Source organism: Podarcis raffonei, chromosome 3 (genome assembly GCF_027172205.1).
Source record: "Podarcis raffonei isolate rPodRaf1 chromosome 3, rPodRaf1.pri, whole genome shotgun sequence".
NCBI lineage: Eukaryota > Metazoa > Chordata > Lepidosauria > Squamata > Lacertidae > Podarcis > Podarcis raffonei.
Genome location: NC_070604.1, coordinates 112,185,387 through 112,199,536, shown reverse-complemented (window position 1 = coordinate 112,199,536; position 14,150 = coordinate 112,185,387).

Genomic DNA, 14,150 nt, shown 5'->3' with positions numbered 1-14,150 from the left:
GAAAAAATTTATTTCCCCCCCCCCGCCAGGCGCGGGGCTGGGGCGGGGGAAGCCCGAGCTTTGGCATCGCTCTGGGAGCTTGCGGGGCTGGGGGAGGAGGAAGCCCTCTGCCAGCCTCCAAACCATGTCGGGAGACAGCGGGATGGCGCGCTGCGCCTCTCCCGCTGTCCCCCGAGTTTGCGGGGCTGGCGACGGGGAGGAGCAGGCTTCTCTCCCCCCCGCCAGCCTTCTAGCCAAGTCGGGGGACAGCGGGAAGGGCGCGCTGCGCCTCTCCCGCTGTCTCCCGAGTTTGCGGGGCTGGAGACGGGGAGGAGCAGGCTTCTCCCCCCCGCCAGCCTTCTAGCCAAGTCGGGGGACAGCGGGAAGGGCGCGCTGCGCCTCTCCCGCTGTCCCCCGAGTTTGCGGGGCTGGCGACGGGGAGGAGCTGGCTTCTCCCCCCCGCCAGCCTTCTAGCCAAGTCGGGGGACAGCGGGAAGGGCGCGCCGCGCCTCTCCCGCTGTCCCCCGAGTTTGCGGGGCTGGCGACAGGGAGGACCAGGCTTCTCCCCCCGCCAGCCTTCTAACCAAGTCGGGGGACAGCGGGATGGCGGCGTTCCGCCTCCCCGCTGTCCCCTGAGCTTGTGGGGCTGGTGGTGGGGCTCTCCTGAAGCCTGGAGAGCGAGAGGGGTCGGTGCGCACCGACCCCTCTCGCTCTCCAGGCTTCAGCGAAAGCCTGCATTCGCACCATAGGACGCACACACATTTCCCCTTCATTTTTGGAGGGGGAAAATTGCGTCCTATAGTGCGAAAAATACGGTAAACTCTGTTGAGGGAACGTTCTTTCATATGTGGTGGACTTGTAAAAGGGTAAAAGAGTATTGGGAAACGATTCATAATGAATTGAAAAAAATGTTTAAAAGTACTTTCCCCCCAAAAAACCCAGAGTCCTTTCTGTTGGGGATAATTTCAGACTGAAATTCCCAGGTGTTGGAAAAGGTTATTTATGTATGCCATTGCAGCGGCCTGTGTTTTGTTAGCCCCCAAATGGAAAACGAGCGAGGTCCCAACCGAAGAAGAGTGACAACTTAAGTCGACAGAATATGCGCAGCTTGCAGACTTAACATACAGAATAAGAGAACAACATAATGTTTAGAGAAGACTGGAAAACGTTTATGGGAAATAACTGTGTACAGCTGAAAACCCTGGCAGCATTAAAACAAATTCAACTGTGTAAATAAGTGACGATGGATGTAATAATGGAATAGTTTCTGTAAAATATGCAGGGATTTATGATATGTAAAATGAACCATGGAAAGAGTAGAAGGGAAGTCTTAAGGATGTAAAAGTGAGTACTTTAAATTGTAAAACAGAAAATTTAATAAAATTATATATGTGTGTATAAAGGAAGCAAGCTCTGTTGATTTCAGTGGGGCTTATTTCCAATGGAATGAGCATTTCAGGGTTGGGCCAGCGTTCCCCGGTGGTCCTCAGGACTCCCTCCAAGCCACGCCCCCTCTATAGGCACCGCTAGAATATCTCCTTGCATTGCGATGCCTTTTCCCGCTGTTTCTTAATTTACAGCCAGTCCAACTGGTGAATAAATTTACTGGTGGCAATAATCTTGGCTTTGCTTAGTGGAGTGGGAATTACGAGTGGGTGTCACCTCTCCTTTCCTCCAGCCAAGAAGCAAACAGCACACGCCATTCAGGAATGCATTTTAGGGCTGTACAGATCAATGCAATGCAAATAAATTAGGGAGTAATCCTTATAAATCTCGAAAGAAAACTTGAAGGGAAAGAATATTCAAAGACCACCCACCAGAGGGCGCTAGTTAACATGCTATCGCTAATGAACACATCTTTCTCCTCCCCTCTGGCTCAGCTGTTCGGACCAGCCTTAAGAGAAGCTACTTTTAGGGAAAGCAATAATGGAGGTTATCCTATTGATTATTTTTGGAATGGGAAAGAGACTTTCAATTAAGTCTGTCTAATGAGCAATGGTCCTGTGTGTGCATGAATGGTTTCAATTACTCTCTGGGTGCTATGCAAAAAAGGGTATTTGTAGAAAACACTATATATTTCATTTTCTCCACTCCGTTTGCAATAAGAAGAAAGCATGGTTTTTACCAGTGCGAGCTGCTGACATTGAAAGCAGACTCCTAGCATATTGGGTGGGCTTGTAAGTACATATAATTTTGGAGGGGCCGGTTGACATTGTTATTATTAAAGACAGTATTGCTTATGTACTGATTTAGGCAACCAAGATCGCTTTGAGTAAAGAAAGAATATCAGAGCTTGGTTGGGAATCCCTTTTCATTTGTGCAAGCTGCCTTGGGTCCTCACGTGGGGAAAAGGCGGGATATAAATAAATATATTTATAATATATAAATATATAATTATTATTATTAACAGAAGCATGCATTTGAGTTGCCCAGTAAGGTGGCAGGGGACAGGAAGAAAAGACATAATAATGTGCCTTTTTCAAAAAATAAAGAAGTCTACGTCTAACCATGTCAATTATTAGCCTGACACATTTTAAGAAGTAAATGTAGGGAAACAGGCACTCATCACATACGGGTTGAATGGAAACTGTTTATTATTCTTTAAAATAAATATATTATTGGAACAAAATTACATCTTTGGGGAATTTTAAGCAGGAAGGTATAAGCAGTAGAAATAGGGATTTGTGACTAAGCTCTCTGTCATTTTCTGTAGGCATAATCTCTCCCCCCCCCCATCCAAGTAATTAATTTAGGGAGATTGCTGTTGTTCCATGGTGTGGCAACCTTTCTCCTCTCCTTGTTCCTTTGGGGAAAATGCTCAGCGAGTTCCAGATCGATGTTTATACTGTCCACACAGTTTAGGTAATTATAACACGTTGGTTTTGAAAAGAGATTCAAGGAAATCCTTCAATTTAAGCTGGTCTGGGTAATGCTGTCTACACGAGCTCTTTCTCTTGCACTGCATATAAATTCATCAGGGTTATCTACTGCATACCCTCCAACATTTCTCCAAGGAAAATAGGGATGTCCCCTTCCATAATGATAATTGTACTATTTATACCCTACACACCTGACTGGGTTGCCCCAGCCACTCTGGGCAGCTTCCAACATATATAAAAATATAATTAAACATTAAGAAACTTCCTTATATAGAGCTGCCATCAGATGGCTCAGGAGTCAGATAACTCCATACCCTCCAACATTTCTTTGATGAAAATAGGGACATCCTAAGGAAAAGCAGTACATAGTAAAGGTAAAGGGACCCCTGACCATTAGGTCCAGTCGTGGCCGACTCTGGGGTTGCGGCGCTCATCTCGCTTTATTGGCCGAGGGAGCCAGCGTACAACTTCTGGGTCATGTGGCCAGCATGACTAAGCCCCTTCTGGCGGACCAGAGCAGCGCACGGAAACACCGTTTACCTTCCTGCCAGAATGGTACCAATTTATCTACTTGCACTTGATGTGATTTTAAACTGCTAGGTTGGCAGGAGTCGGGACCGAGCAATGGGAGCTCACCCCGTCGCAGGGATTCAAACCGCCGGCCTTCTGATCATGGCCACTGGGCCCATCACTTCCTGGCAAATAGAAGGGGAAGAAATGGAGGCAGTGAGAGATTTTACTTTCTTGGGCTCCATGATCACTGCAGATGGTGACAGCAGTCATGAAATTAAAAGATGCCTGCTTCTTGGGAGAAAAGCAATGACAAACCTAGACAGCATCTTAAAAAGTAGAGACATCACCTTGCCAACAAAGGTCCATAGAGTTAAAGCTATGGTTTTCCCAGTAGTGATGTATGGAAGTGAGAGCTGGACCATAAAGAAGGCTGATCGCCGAAGAATTGATGCTTTTGAATTCTGGTGCTGGAGGAGACTCTTGAGAGTCCCATGGACTGCAAGAAGATCAAACCTCTCCAGTCTGAAGGAAATCAGCCCTGAGTGCTCACAGGAAGTACAGATCCTGAAGCTGAGGCTCCAATACTTTGGCCACCTCATGAGAAGAGAAGACTCCCTGGAAAAGACCCTGATGTTGGGAAAGATGGAGGGCACAAGGAGAAGGGGATGACAGAGGACGAGATGGTTGGACAGTGTTCTCAAAGCTACTAACATGAGTTTGACCAAACTGTGGGAGGCAGTGGAAGACAGGAGTGCCTGGCGTGCTCTGGTCCATGGGGTCATGAGGAGTCAGACATGACTAAACGACTAAACAACAACGTAAGATCAAATGTTAAAAACAAATGGAATGAAAATATGCAGGAAATAATACTATGTTAAAACAAACCAGAGAAGGAGGTTGAGGGAAGTCTGAGGGGGGAGGGGAAACTCTTGAAGTAGTGAATTATTTGTTATGATACAATACTGGAAAAATGGAAAATTATTAAAAATGATTACAAAAAGAAATAAATTCCCAACTGCAGGCAGATTGATACAACCCATCATACCTTCAAAGGAGTTTACCACCAGTCCAGTGTGATCCACCTAAAGGAGAACCAAGTTAGCCCCAGATCCCCAAACATACTGACGTGCAAGTTTTATAATCTTACATGCTGCAAAACAGACCATGTCCCTTAAATGCTCCACTTCCTTTGCAGTCACAGATGGAATGAAAACATGGAGGGGAGGCTGGCTACGGTAGAACATTGATTTCCATCAATGCAGTGACAACCGTATTGAGCTAAGTACAAAGGGGAACCTGTAACAAAACATTGCAGTGTAGGAAAATAAGAGGTGTCTTACCCTTCCTAAGGTTGAAATTTGCCCCCCTTACCTTGGAGTAAGCCCTACTGAACTCAGTAGTCCTTGCTTTCGAGTAGTCATACATAGGGACCTGCACTCTGAGGCATTTAAAAACACTGAAATGTAGGAGGCAAAATAAATGAGATTTTATCAAGTCCCCCCCCCCCGGGGCCAGCTTTTGCTACAGGTATTTTTTATTAGGGTTCACTCTGTGCTCCAGAGACAACCTTTTCATCAGATTTCACATCAAAGCATCCTCTAAGCAGAGGGCAGTACTGACGAAGCATTTACATGTTTTTAATTACATCCCTTAGTTTAGCTTGTGAATGAGCACTGGCTTTTCTCTTCTGAGATGCATATGTATGGATGTTTAAAGTTCCCTGTACGCCTTTGCTTAAAAACCACTGTGTTAGACCTATGAGTGTTTTTGTTTTCCCTGCTTTTTAATTCTATAGGAGTTGCGCCTTGGAATGTAATTAAATCTGATCTCTCTCAATTGAAGCCGGATGAATAATTCATAGGCTTTAGTCATAATCAGGTTTTGTGCTTTGTGAAATTCTCAGTTGATATGCAAAGGTTACATCCCCCCCCCTCCTCCTCTCTCTCTGCTTCTTCCTCTCTCCCTCAAAAAAAGTTCAGACAGTTTCTTTCCCAGTGTGTGTGTGTGTGTGTGTGTGTGTGTGTGTGTGTGTCTGTCTGTCTGTCTGTCTGTCTGTCTGTCTCTATCGATACAAAACTATATTGCTGGTGCACATACAGTCATACCTTGGGTTACAGACACTTCAGGTTGTATTTTTTTGGGTTATGGATGCACTGAAACACGGAAGTACCGGAATGAGTTACTTCCGGGTTTCAGTGGTCGCGCATGCGCACAAGTGCTAAATCGCGCTTTGTGCATGCACAGAAGTGCCAAATTGCAACCTGCGCGTGCGCAGACGCGCTGCTGCGGGTTGTGAACGCTGCGGGTTGTGAACGTGCATCCTGCACTGATCACATTCGCAACCCGAGCGTCCACTGTAAATGCAGATTGCTTTGCATACCACATCAATGGGTAGCAATGCTTAGGATGTTTTTGTGTGTACCATCTGTGTACATTTCAGTTTAGGCAGGGTCACTAAAGAGAGCCACTGATTTGCACCCAAAGACCTACCCAAGCACTCCAGCACCATTGTGCAGTTGGGCAGGCACAGTTGTGGGCTTCCCATGAACACCTGGCTGGCCACTGTGAGAACACGATGCTGGACTCGACGGGCCACTGGCCTGATCCAGCACGGAGGCTCTTCATTATTCAGAGACAGTTTGCAAAAGGAGGCAGCGGCGGCTTCATCCCTGCCTGCTCACATACCCTCTGCCTTGGGAGACAATGGAGGAGTGTGCCTTTGTTCAAGAGTTACAGTGCCTGCTATGGCTGTTGAGACCAATACAGGAGAGACATGTTTTGTTGCAGCCGGGGCTAATGAAAGTGTCCGGTTGTGCTGCTGCAGCAGATGCACCACGCTGTGTCTCTTCTCTGTGCTCCTCCCAGCTGTTATTTCCTCTCTCTGGACGCTGTTGTGGCTACATGACCTGACTGTCTGTCTCCAGGCACTGTGGATGCCTGTAAGAGATTCTGCCAATGAGCCTGGTGCCTGAAGCAAGCTCCTCATAAAGCATGTGTTTGGGGATCCTTCCATCTTCGATTCTGTGGACATGACTAAGCCAGCATAGACGTCTCTGAGGCAGGAGTGTGAATTTGTTGGAAATGTGGGCTTGGGAGAGCACATCTTTGAGACACTGTCCTGCCATGGGATGCCCCAAATCTTCCTGATACAGCACACGTGGAAGGTGTTCAGGTATTGCTCCTGGCAGTTGCTACAGCCTACTTCCATAAGGTAGTATGCTCAACATTTATTATTATTATTATTATTATTATTATTATTATTATTATTAGCGCTGCCCGAGGTCCCAGCTCACACAAGACCAACGCTGCTTCGTTCTTTAGTATAAAAGTCTTTATTGAAGTTCAGTTTCAGTTCCACACGCGCAGCGTGCAACGCTACGTCTGTAACCTTAGACCGCCGAAGCTCCGTCTGAATCTCCTCCCCCCTGACACCAGCTTAAGATTCTAGCCTTACTCCACCTCTTCCTCTGTTCCTTCCTTCTCTGGGTCCGCCTGCTAGTCGGGGTCTCACCCTTCCTAGACTCTTCTGACGCTGAGTCCCCTGACTCTTCCCCCTCCCTCCTTCGGGCTTTAGGACCTGGCTCCCAATCCAGGTTTTCTGCTGTCCCGCGCTCCTGCACATTTGAACTTGGCGCGCGCGCGCAGCCTCCCACTTTCCTTCTGACCGTTACACTTGTGTCACTGCTCCCTCCTTCGGGGAGGCTAGCTGGACCTGACCTCCCCTCCGTTTCCCCACTTTCCGATGGGGGCGTGGTCAGCCCTGACTCATCTTCTCTCCCCGCTGGAGGAGAGGCTGGTCCTGACTCATGTGACTCTTCCCCCCCACTGCGCTCTGGTGGGGGAGCCTGTCCCGATCTTCCGCTGCTCCCTTGGGAATCCCCGCTGGCCCCTTGCTTCTGGTGCGTCCCCCCTGGGACCCCCCCTTGCCCTTACCATCGGCGCCCCCTTCTGGGAATCTTCTGATTCGCTGGAGAAGCTCATGGAATCTCTCGGGTCACTGTCATATTCCCCTACGCTCCCCTTGGATTCCTCTCCTCCGCTCTCTATTTGCTCTCTCCCCCGTGCTTCTGCTCCTGAGCCTCTGACAATTATTATTATTATTATTATTACTGCCTACTTGCCAAAATGATTTCTAAGTGGTTTATGATGTCGTTGGACTCCCCGTTACCATCAGCCACAGCCAGCCAATGGTGAATAGTGATGGGAGTTGTAGTACAGCAACATCTGGAGGGCACCACGTGTCAGGATTCACAGAATGCTGTGTAAGATAGTAAGTCTGCAGGCTTGAGGTTGCTAGCTGATGCAACTGGCTGATGCAATCAGCCTGCAATACTTTCTATGGAAGTGCTGGGTCAGAATGACTCAGCAGTAATGTGCTGTCAGTTGATTGGCTGTCATCGGTTTAAAAAGGAAACCTGTCCAGCAGTAAGGTGGTGGTGTAGAGGAGTGTGGTCAGAGAGAAAGAGTCTTCCTATTTGCCTTAAGGTGCAGCCAGGTACTCTATCTGACTGTATGAACTGCTCATGTATTATAGCCTGTAGATATTTGTATATACCGTATTTCCCCCTCTATAACACGCAGATTTTTTCTCCTAAAAAGGAAGGGGAAATGTCTGTGCGTGTTATTGAGCGAATGTGTGGTCCCTGGAGCCGAATGGCGCGAGTGGAGGCAAAAAAAAATCAGGAAAAAATCAAATCGCGCGTCTGGAGAAGGGAAACCTGAAAAGAGGAAGCGGCTGCTTTCCTGCATTCTGCCTCAGGGTCTTACTGCCCACCCTCCTCTGTTTCCTTGCTGTGTTTGCTCAAACGGAACAAAGAGCAGGGAAAGCCCCTCCCCTCCAGGCAAGCAGAGGGGAAAGCAGAGCGTCCTTCATTCTAATTCTTCTCCGTGAAAACATGCAGGAGGGAGAGAGAGCGAGAGAGCGAGAGAGAGAGCGAGAGCGAGAGAGCTGGCTGGCTTGGGTGGGTAGGTGGGGGAAAACTTTTGCCTTCCTTTCCTCCCTCCCGTTATACCCCTCTCCTGCATTCTTAGCCAGCTGCTTCTCTGCACACCCCCTCGTGCTTCTTGTCCCTTCTGTGTTTTTCCTTCCCTCCCCACTTAAAATGTGGTTACAAAGCATGGATCCACATGGATCCTCAGGATCTTTGCATTGGGTCAGCCCAAATTCACCATCAGAGCACATAGCATGTCCATGGCTACAGCCTGCCCCCCCAAAATCACGCACCCACTGTTGCCTGGGGCTGCAATGGTGCAAAAACGTGGTTACAAAGCATGGATCCACATGGATCCTCAGGATCTTTGCATTGGGTCACCCCAAATTCACCATCAGAGCACATAGCATGTCCATGGCTACAGCCTGCCTCCCAAAAATCACGCACCCACTGTTGCCTGGGGCTGCAATGGTGCAAAAACGTGGTTACAAAGCATGGATCCACAGGGATCCTCAGGATTTTTGCATTGGGTCACCCCAAATTCACCATCAGATCACATGTCTGTGGCCACAGCATGAAGCACAAAAATGATACATCCACTGTTTCATTCAGAATGTTTTTTCCCTTGTTTTCCTCCTCTTAAAACGATGTGCGTGTTATGGTCAGGTGCATGTTATAGAGCGAAAAATACGGTATATCGCTCACTATAAATATACCGCACTGAAGAACCTGGAACTCTGAGCAATTCTGCTAAAGCACTGCGAGGAATTCGCGACACCATGTTGGCTTCCTCAGGTGTGGAACAATGAGGCAGGTCAATGGAGTTGTCCAACCAGGTGCTGTTAGGCAGGAGATGGAAAGACAGAGAAATCTTGGGATCAGAGTGTTGAACCCTTTGGGAGCTGTCCAGCACAAGGGCTCCTGAATTCTCCAGTAGGCTAGTTTCCATGCTGCACTTTACAGAGAGGGAATCAGATATCTGTTCTGGGAGGAATATGGATTTGCAGAGAAGGATTCAAAATAATAAATAATGAATATAAAATTTTATCTAAAATGTATAAGATATTGCTGGAATGGCATACAAAGGATGAAGAAGTTAAATCTGTTATGATACATTGGGCCAGAGATTTTGGATATAATATTCAATTTAATGATTGGATTAAATTATGGAACGAAAATATTAAATTTACTGCATGTACTGTGTTAAAGGAAAATGTTGTGAAAATGATTTACAGATGGTATATTACACTGGTAAAACTTGCAAAAATGTATAAAACATGCAAGAAATGTTGGAAATGTAAAGAAAAGGATGGTACTTTTTACCATATGTGGTGGGAATGTAAGAAAGCGAAGAGCTTCTGGGAATTGATATATAATGAATTGAAAAAAATGTTGAAATATACATTTGTTAAGAAACCAGAGGCCTTTCTTTTAGGGATTATAGGAAATGAAATAAACAGAAAGGTTTGTAAACTTTTCCAATATGCATTAACAGCGGCAAGAATATTACTGGCCCAGAACTGGAAACAAGAACAAGTACCAACATTGGAGGAGTGGAGAATGAAGCTGATGGACTATGCAGAGCTTGATAAACTAACAGGGAAGATCAGATATCTACGAGATCAAAAGTTCATCGAGGACTGGGGAAAGTTAGTGGAATATTGGGAATGCATAAGTGACAATGAAATAACGTTAGTGGCATTTAAAGAAGCTCTGTAAAAACCTAAGAAATATTGTAAAAAAGAAAAATAGGTGTGGAAGGGTTTGTCAGAAGGCAATAGCTAATTGAGGAAATGTGTAATCAAAAAGTTTAATTCGGATGATTGTCAGAGAGGCTGAAGGAAGTCCAAAAACGAGAAAATTTGTTAAAGTTGTAATGTGGTGTGATATGTATTTTTCATGTTGAAAATCAATAAAAAATATTTATAAGAAAAACCAAAACAGATATCTGTTCTGGGATAAAATTCATCAGATTTATATGCCACAATTTCCCCAAAATAGTGCTCGAGATGCATTTCTAAGATAAAAACCAACAACACAAATATCATCCAAAAAAACAGAAAACCATCAAACAGCCACACAGGGTTAAAAAGGGCAAGTGTCTGGAAAGGGAATTTCGCAGCAGCATTAAAGGTCTTCCTCTGATAACCAACCATTAAACATTTGGAGGCAGTACAAGTTAGGTAGATTTTTATGCGAGACAGCTGTCCTTTAGGGTTCCCATCCTTGAACTCTCTAGGGTAGGGTGTTGAGGCCCTCCTGAAGTTGTGGGACATCAGTCCCTGGCCAGCATGACTGATGGTAAGGGATATAGGGAGTTGTAGTCCAGCGCCATCTGAATTTCCACTGGTTCACCAGCTGTTGTTTGGGGCTTTGGTAGGTTAACACCAACACATTTAATTGTGTCCAGAAACAAAACTCATGCTGCTGTCTATCTTTAATGTTCCGCGAGAAGTTATCAGCCAGGTGGGTTCCCATCCACATGACATTTCCAAGGGGTCTTCAAGGGGCCCCGTGCGCAACATGTTGCCATCGAGATCTAGGCTCGATGTTATGAGAGCCTGGCCAGACCTTTTCTTTGTAGAAGGGTGTCCTGCTGGTGAATCAACAGAAGCCTCTTCTTAGGTTGCGACAAGCAATTGGCAGAAAGCTTTGATCTGCCAGCTAAGAGAGGCAGTGTAAAAACAACAACAACTATCTCCTAAATCCTCGCTCATTGCTTTGGACATTTTCAGGTGCCCTGCTACGTCTTTCCTACAACAAAGGTGAAACAGCACGACAGGCTGAGGATAAAAGGCTCACTTTGTGTTACTTGTGCGCTGAATAACTTGAACCTAGATCTTTGAACAAAGGAGCTAGTATCTCTCCATTGTGATGGGTGATGACTTATGCAGAGATTATGAAGAAGGAAGAATGCACCTCTTCATTGCTTCACATATTCGGGACCAACCCAGATGCGATGTTGATTGCATGAGTGCAATTAATGTGGACATCATTTTGTTATGTAAATAGAAGCCTGAGCAGCCTTGCAACCAAACAGGGCATGGAGAGGAAGTTTAACCCTTTCTCTTCCTGCCATGGTCCCAGTAAAAATAACCTCTCCAAAGCTGCTGTTTGCAATTCATGGAAAGTCTCCATTGGTGACAGGCACATTGCAGCTTGGGAGAGGGTTTTTTTTTTTGTCAGGGCTGCAGCAAGGAGAAGAAAAATGCTACTGTCCCCTCCCCATGGACCTAGGTGGGCTCAGGCTTCCCCGTGTCTCTATTTGCATAAGGAAGCCCATGCGTGTTAATTGGATTCATGCAACTAATGCCATGCCTTTGTAAGAACATAAAACATTGGAAGAGCCCTGCTAGATCAGAATAAAAGTCTGTCTACAGTAGTCCAGCATCTTGCTCTCATGTTGGCCAGCCAGATGCCTGGGGAAAGCACAGGAACCTCAGATTTGGAGACGTGCTCCAGATTATTTGGTGGCCGACTCCCAAGAGACTGCAATCTACATGTGAAACTCAGAAAATTAGAATATCATGGAAAAGTTCATTTATTTCAGTAAGGTAAAGGTAAAGGTACCCCTGCCCGTACGGGCCAGTCTTGCCAGACTCTAGGGTTGTGCGCCCATCTCACTCTATAGGCCGGGGGGCCAGCGCTGTCCGCAGACACTTCCGGGTCACGTGGCCAGTGTGACAAAGCTGCATCTGGCGAGCCAGCGCAGCACACGGAATGCCGTTTACCTTCCCGCTAGTAAGCGGTCCCTATTTATCTACTTGCACCCGGGGGTGCTTTCAAACTGCTAGGTTGGCAGGCGCTGGGACCGAGCAGCGGGAGCGCACCCCGCCACGGGGATTCGAACCGCCAACCTTTTGATCGGCAAGTCCTAGGCGCTGAGGCTTTAACCCACAGCGCCACCCGCGTCCCTTTCTTTTTTTCCTTTTTTTTATTTCAGTAATTCAACTTAAAAGGTGAAACTAATATATGAGATGGACTCATGACATGCAAAGCGAGATATGTCAAGCCTTTATTTGTTATAATTGTGATGATCATGGTGTACAGCAGATGTAAACCCCAAATTAGCAATCTCAGAAAATTAGAAGAGAAAAGCCCCATTTTTTTGGGGGGGGGTACAGAGCAAAATTGATGAGCTTTTTTTAGGGAGAAGGAAAGCCCTGTTTATAAGGGTTATTTTTGGGGGGGGGGTGAGAAGAGAAACAGCCACCCACAAACAAATCACTGGGAAAACAAACAGCCACACTGGGTAAGCTCTGTCTTCCGCTCTGCAGATCATGCAACAATGGAGGGCAGGGCGAGGGGGCGGGCTGGATTCAATTTTACCAACAGTAACGAAAGGGACTCAGCGTTCGACAGCGATCTACCAAAACCTCCCAGGGATCTACCAGTAGATTGTGATCTACGTGTTGGACACCCCTGCTCTACACTATAAAGGCAGAGGAAGGCTTGGTCCCATAGCCATATGTGGACAAGTGGTGACTGTGAGGAATGCTTGCATGCTGCAACACCACCACATCGCCACATCCACCCAGAGATTGCAGTTTTAGCTTGTTTTGAGAAGCACCGTCTTCTAGTGCTTCCTCATGCATGCTGAAATCAAAGTCCTGCAGGCGACAGTGTGTGTGTGTGTGTGTCTATAACTCACCAGTGGCCACTGTGTGCAAACTTTACAAGAATTCCTCCCCCACGGACTGTCATGCACCCATTAGCTCTATGAACAAATGAGCGGATATTAAATTTCTCGCTCCTCCACAGATTGCTCTTGTGGGATGCATCTAACGTTTTCCTCTGGCATGGAAGCAAAAGAGCAGAGGTCTCTAAGAGAGACAGATGGAGCTTTACTCCTGCACCACAGCGAAAGTGCAAGGAACACATTAGGCAGCTGTGTTTATTCATCTTGCTGTCAAAAGACAGAGCAAATGGCGTCCTGGTGAACATCTGGCGTCTGTTGCTGCCGCCGTTCTGAAGCGTTTGAGCCACAGTGCAATTCCTACTGCCTTGGAGGATCAGATATGGACTACTGACCCCATGGGGACTGCAGATCAGCCTTGACACCAGAGTAGGGAATTTGTGTCTGCCCAGATGATGCAGGATTCCACCTCCCACCAGTGTAGTCAGTGGTCAGGGATGATGATACTGATTTATTATTATTTATAAAAATTCTATACCGTCCTCCATCAAAGCATCACACCGAAGTTTACAATATAAAAACACAAACACACACAGCATAGTAACAAACGAGCACACACACACAGTTTAAAAGGCCATAGATTATTCAATTGGGAGAAGAGGAAAGTTTGTGTCGAAAGATATGGAACAAAAAGGCACCTGGCGAGCCTCTCTGGGGAGAGCATTCCACAAGCGAGGAGCCACTGCAGAAAAGGCCCTTTCTTGTGTTTTCACCCTCCGGACCTCTCATGGAGGGAGCACATGAAGAAGGGCCTCTGATGATGATCACAGGGTTCAGGTCATATGGGAAGAGATGGTACTTTAGGTATTTGGATCCTTTCACCATTACTTGGTTCTGTCACCTCCTTTGGGCCAGACTGTAAAAGGCCTCACTCTACCCAGAAAAACTCTGCTGGATAGCACAATGCAAATGCAATCTTCATTGCCACTAGGTAGGCTCGATGATGAGCCCTTACCAGTATTCGTTTGCATTTGACTGGAGCTTTCCTCCACTTGTGTTCAAGCTGTCTCCGAGCTTGATGGCTGTTAAGAGTCCAACAAAACCTGTAACAAATGTTGGAAATGTAAAGAGAAAGAGGGTACATTTATTCATATGTGGTGGGAGTGTAAGAAGGTGAAGGGGTTCTGGGAAATGATATATAATGAATTAAAG